Below are 6,000 nucleotides of genomic sequence, written 5' to 3'. Positions count from 1 at the left end.
ATTTTAGACCTCCGAGCTATTACGTGAGTTTTCATAAGAGTGACCTGTGTCTGAAAGAACTGCTGATCCTGAGTCACAGTACCTCATATTAATCACGACCCTGGCTAATTTTGTCAGGAAAAATAAATCTATCTTTCAGTTACCCAGCTGTAAAATTAGAAGAATGCTGATCAGTCATTGTCCTAAGGACAAACAGGAAGAATGCAGCCATCCATCTTACATCCCCTTTGCTATGGGCCATTATTGGCCCATAAGAGCCATGGTGGCGCAATGGTGGGAATGAAGTACTGCAGGCTATGTCTGCTGATTGCCGGCTGCCTGCAATTTGGCAGTCTGAATCTCACCAGGCTAAAGGTTGACTTAGCCTTCCATCCTTCCGAGGTGGGTAAAATGGGGACGCAGATTGTTGGGGGCAATAGGCTGACTCTGTAAACTGCTTAGAGAGGGCTTTAAAAGCTCTGTGAAGCAGTATACAAGTCTAAGTGCTATTGCTATTGGGTCCAAGTCAAAAACTTTCTGCTGAGCCTTCAACAATATTCCTGCTTATTGCTGGACTTCTTATTAGGGATGAGTGAGTCTACCAATATTCCTGCTTATTCGATTTATTTTCACTTTCTCATATCTCCATTAGTAGATTCAGTTCATCCTCCCATTACAATGTGCGTAAAGCTTATATATCTGCACATGCATATCTCAAAATAGGCATCCTTTGGCCTAATGAAGCTAAAAGATTTGATTTTGCACATCAGGTTTATGAATGCATGCATTGTCCAACAAACTTTCCTCTAATATGGTTTTAATTCATGAGCCACATCACAAAATTCAAAGAAGGCAACTTTTGAATAGGAGCAATGTTTGATTTTCATATATGGTTATAGAAGCAAAAAAAAAAAGATTTTGATTTGGAAATTCTGGAGGAAGAATGTGAACTGACAGTTTTTCAACAATTTCTAACCTATTTATGAGCAGAAAACTGGAGAAATATTTTCATCATATTTCTGCTATATAGGAAAAAGTTTGCTAGCAATTTTTCAAAGCCAAACCTACTATTAGCAATTACCATTTTTCTTTCTTTCTTTTTTCTTTCTTTCTTTCTTTCTTTCTTCCTTCCTTCCTTCCATCCTTCCTTCCTTTCCTTTTTTATTTCTTTCTGTCTTTCTTTCCCTCCCCTCTCCTCCCCCTTTCCTCCCTTCCTCCTTCCTTCCTTCCTTCCTTCTTTCCTTTCTTGCTTCCTTCTCTCACTCCCTTTTTCTAAGATATTTTACTTTTTCCAATTCTGCGAGTATCTATAAGAACAACCTTTTTGACAGCTTGGAGGGGGCCAACATTGTTTTGTTCTGTTTTTAAGGAAAACTATTTTATCTGAAAAATATATCCTGGAAAGTTTACGTAGTTCTTTCTATCTCAGGCAACACTGAACCATTTCTCCCAAATTACCTTTCAACTCAGTTTTTATACATTGTTTCTAAAGATTATAAGTCAGAAAGCAACTCCCCATCCATTAATAAAACCCATAAAAAGCCTACTAAAGAGGATTTTTTTATTAGTCCAATTTTATCAATAGGAGAACAGTTAATTTCATACACCCCATTAGCCATTAGGAATATTTTCGTTAACATTTGGGCAATGATATGAAAAGTATGAGGCTGACATGTATAAAATTTATGGGAAATCATTTGGGAATTCAGTCTCCCAAGTGTTGTACACCCTTTAAAAAAGGGTTAATCAGATCTCAGAAGTTGCTAGGTAACTGGGTGGTACATTCATAGTATCATCAGTTGATGGGAGTTTGATTTTTACATTACAAGCTCATCAGACTAGGAACTGCATTTTTATCTTTGTCTTGTAAAATGCAAAGCAACCTATCACCACGTAATTAACAATGCTAATATAATAGTTGCCACTTTTTATTTCCCCGTCGAAGCAAGGTTTGCGAATAAAGAAATGCAAAGCATTAAAGAAATTGTAGTTTCCCGAGATTTAGCCTTCTATTCAGATTGTATTTCCTTTCTGAACATTTTTAAAGCCAGGTGTCTAATAGGCATATAGATATCAAAGAAATCTATGTAAAGAGCACTCTTTTCTCTATACTGCCCTGGACATTATGTCTAGGTCAGGAATCGGTGAGCCAGAGGGATATGAATTAAAAAGGGATCCTCAGTTGGAAATTGCGGGAATTTTTATACAAGTTAAATTTGTGGGTTATTAATTATACCCTGCCAACAAAAGTGTTTGTAGTCAAGGCTGTGGTTTTCCCAGTTGCAATGCATGGCTGTGAGCCGAGGTGGCTCAGTGGTTAGGGTGCAGTACTGCAGGCCACTTCAGCTGACTGTTATCTGCAGTTCAGTGGTTCTAATCTCACCGGCTCAAGGTTGACTCATCCTTCCATCCTTCCGAGGTGGGTGAAATGAGGACCCAGACTGTGGGGGCGATATGCTGACCCTGTAAACCGCTTAGAGAGGGCTGAAAACCCTATGAAGCGGTATATAAGTCTAACTGCTATTGCTATTGCTATTGCTATTGCTAAGGTTGGACCATAAGAATGGCTGAGTACCAAATAATTGAGACCTTTGAACTAGGATACTGGAGGAGACTCCTGCGAGTCCCTTGGACTGCGAGGCGATCAAACTGGTCAGTCCCAGAGGAGATCAACCGTGACTGCTCTTTAGAAGGCCAGATCCTGAAGAGGAAACTCAAATACTTTGGCTGCCTAATGAGAAGGAAGAACTCACTGGAGGCTTTTAAGAGGAGACGGCCACTTCTCTGAAATGATATACAGGGGATTGGACTAGAACAGGGGTGTCAAACTTGATTTCATTGAGGGCCGCATCAGGGTTGTGTTTCACCTTGGTGGGTCAGGTGCGTGAGGCCTGGGTGGGCATGGCCAGCTTGAAGTCACTTGTGTTGGGGATGCCTGTGGTGGCCCAAGAGCTCTGCCAGTGAAAATGGGATCCCGAGCTGCGTTTTTGGCTGCAATGACTTCCTGTAACTTTCCACCAGTGAAAACCCTCCTGAGCTCCATTTTCACGGCAGAGGCACTGCAGGCCAGTCTTTGCTGTTTCCATGGCGGCCCCGCGGGCCAGATCTAAGCACCCCAGGCCTTGTGTTTGACACCCCTGGACTAGAAGATTTCCAAGGCCCCTTCCAACTCTATTATTCTGTATTCTATTCTGTTACTGTGCACTAATATTATTATTAAAAAATTACTACTGGTACTTTTATACCACAATTTGTCCTGAATTGTTTAAAATTAAAGAGCAACATCAAAAATTCTTTGGAAATAAATAAATTGTCCATCTGCTGTGAATCAATCACTTGGTGTTTGGAATGTAAGCATTTGATAACTGCTCTTTAGGGATAAACAAGTGAACTATTGACAGGTGCATATACTAAGATGCTGAGAGATGGTGGAAACATCCAAGCAAGGACAGATCTCATTCAAATCAATAATGGAATTGACCAATTGCTGCAACTCTGCTGCTGGAAGCTAGAAAAATCCACAGTTGCTTGCCAAAGTAAGCAACATAAACATGTCTCACAAAATTTAGAAACCTCCTGATATGACTCCCAAACACCTTACCTTTGTTAAACTAGAGCAGGGGTGTCAAATCTAAGGCCAGGGGGCTGGATCCGGCCTGCAGGGTATTAGATCTGGTCTATTGGGCTGCCTTGGAAACAGTGAAGATCTGTGCTTCTGCCAACAAAAATGGAGCTCAGAAAGGCTGCATGAGGGCCTTTCTGAACTCTGTTTTCTCTGGCAGAAGGTTGCCAGAGGCCATTGCAACCGAAAATGGAGCTTGGGAACCCATTTTCGTTGGCAGAGCACTCAGGCCACCACAGGCGCCCCCAACCCAAGTGATGTTGAGCTGGCCATGCCCACCCTGGCCACACCCACTCCAGTCACGGAGCAGTTCGGACTGGTTTGCCTGAATCAGTCGTAAAGATGCCAGCTGTTCACACAAACCGATAGTAAAAAAAATGTTTTTCCAATGATCAGCTGTGCCACATGATTTATAGTAGCTAGAAAGCAGGATTTCCTGCTTTCTAACTAATCTAAACCGTGTGACAGAGCGGATTTCCCTCCTCCCCCCAGTCGCTTACCTTTGCAGGTGCCCTCGGTAGGGTTCACCGACAAATGCACACACGACAAATGCACGCCAACAAAACCGCGGTGAGAAAACCGCAAAGTCAAAATCGCGCCCACAACAGCGCACCCACAACAGCCCGCCGACAAAAGCGCGCCATCAGCAAACAACGCGAAAACAAAGTAATAACCCTAACCCTAACCCTAAACCTAACCCTAACCCTAACTCTGAACCTAACCCTAACCCTAACCCTTACCTTAATCCTAATCGCACTTTTGTCGGTGCGCTGTTGTCGGCGCGCTGTTGTGGGCGCAATTTCAACTTCGAGGTTTTCTCACCATGGTTTTCTTGGTGTGCATTTGTCATGCACGCATTTGTCGGGTGACGCTCGGTAGCAGGTTCCACCCACCATTTTGATGCTCTGCGCATGTGCGGAAGGTCCCTGTCTGTGGGTGCTCTCATTGCTACCGAACCTGTAGCAAAGGTAAGTGGAGTTCACCCCTGCTCCAGAGGTCAAACACAACCCACAACCCTCAATGAAATTGAGTTTGACACCCATGAACTGGAGCATACCTTCCCTAAAAGGGCTTAGGTCAAGTTTCCTGCCTTATTTCATGACTGCATTTTTAGCTTTGCAGAGCTGCTTAAACAGGCCAGTGAAATACCTTTCTTCTAAATATATAAGATTATCCCATGTAATGACAGAGGGTTGATCTGCATATAATCTCTGAACTCCAAATATTTCCAATCCACGGTCTAGCCTGTTCACATTGCATGAATCTCAGTAATTGCCTTTTTCAGGGGGGGGGGGCGCAAAAACTGTCCATATTGCATTTAATAGACAGAAGAGGCATGGAAAAAAATTGTGATTTGCCGAGCCGAGGAGTTCTAGCCATGTCACAATATCTGCTTTGTCAAATATATGATGATCCAGACGATTTTTGGAGTCCTTACTGCAAGTGGAAAGAAGGTTTATCATAGCCATTGGCTATTATAATCAACAGAATTGAAAGGAAGCTCCCAAGTAATGTTGCCAATGTTAGGGGATAGAAATGAGATATTTAGAAGTGACTCTTCAGGAATCTGCAGTGTGCTTTCTTCAAAACAAAAATCCTCTATAAATAAATAGGCGTCCATAGAAATGCTTTTCCCCACAAGTTTTGGTACTGATTCCAATCTTAAACAGGCAGCTTTCTGCTTCCCATAATCACAGTAAAAAGTAACCGATGCAATGATTTGTACACAAATATAATGGCTCTCAGACCATATTTCAATGGAAAGGTTAAAACAAAGAAATTAAGCCCCTGATTTGCCAGGAGAGAAAGGGGAGGGGAGGAAATGAGTGATTCTTGCGCATGTGAATTAGTTTAATTCCTACCCTTAATTTTAGAAGGGCAAATAGTAGCACTGTTAAACAAACAAGCAATATAATGTATCAGTAAAAACATCAATAAAAGCCTAGCATTTTAGGAAGAGGGCAAATATCTCTTCATTGCATGAACAGCAATATGCTCTTAAATGTCAGCAAGACGGATATCAGGCATATTTCTTAAAAGGTGGCATTTCCTATTTGGACATCTTTGAAGTACAAAGTCTTCCCTGGAGTCCTATTAACACTTAATTGCAGTTGGCTAATTATGGATGCTTGGAGTTAATTATCTTTACCAACTTTTCACCATAAACTGTACAACCTATTACTAGATACCTCCATACCGTGGTAGGCCAAAAGTTTTCATTCAGTTTGATGAAGATGAATTTGCTTTAGGAGTTTGCTCAAAGAGGAATAAAATTCTTACAAGTTGAAAACAGTGATCTTGAAGTTAGCTGCGAGGCCACAAAATATGTGAGTGTCTGTGCGCGCGCACACACACACACACACACACACATACACGTGTAAGCATAGTCTTTTATATCT

The sequence above is a fragment of the Thamnophis elegans genome, chromosome 9, assembly GCF_009769535.1.
Source record: "Thamnophis elegans isolate rThaEle1 chromosome 9, rThaEle1.pri, whole genome shotgun sequence".
Classification (NCBI taxonomy): domain Eukaryota; kingdom Metazoa; phylum Chordata; class Lepidosauria; order Squamata; family Colubridae; genus Thamnophis; species Thamnophis elegans.
Note: the sequence above shows the minus strand (reverse complement) of the source record.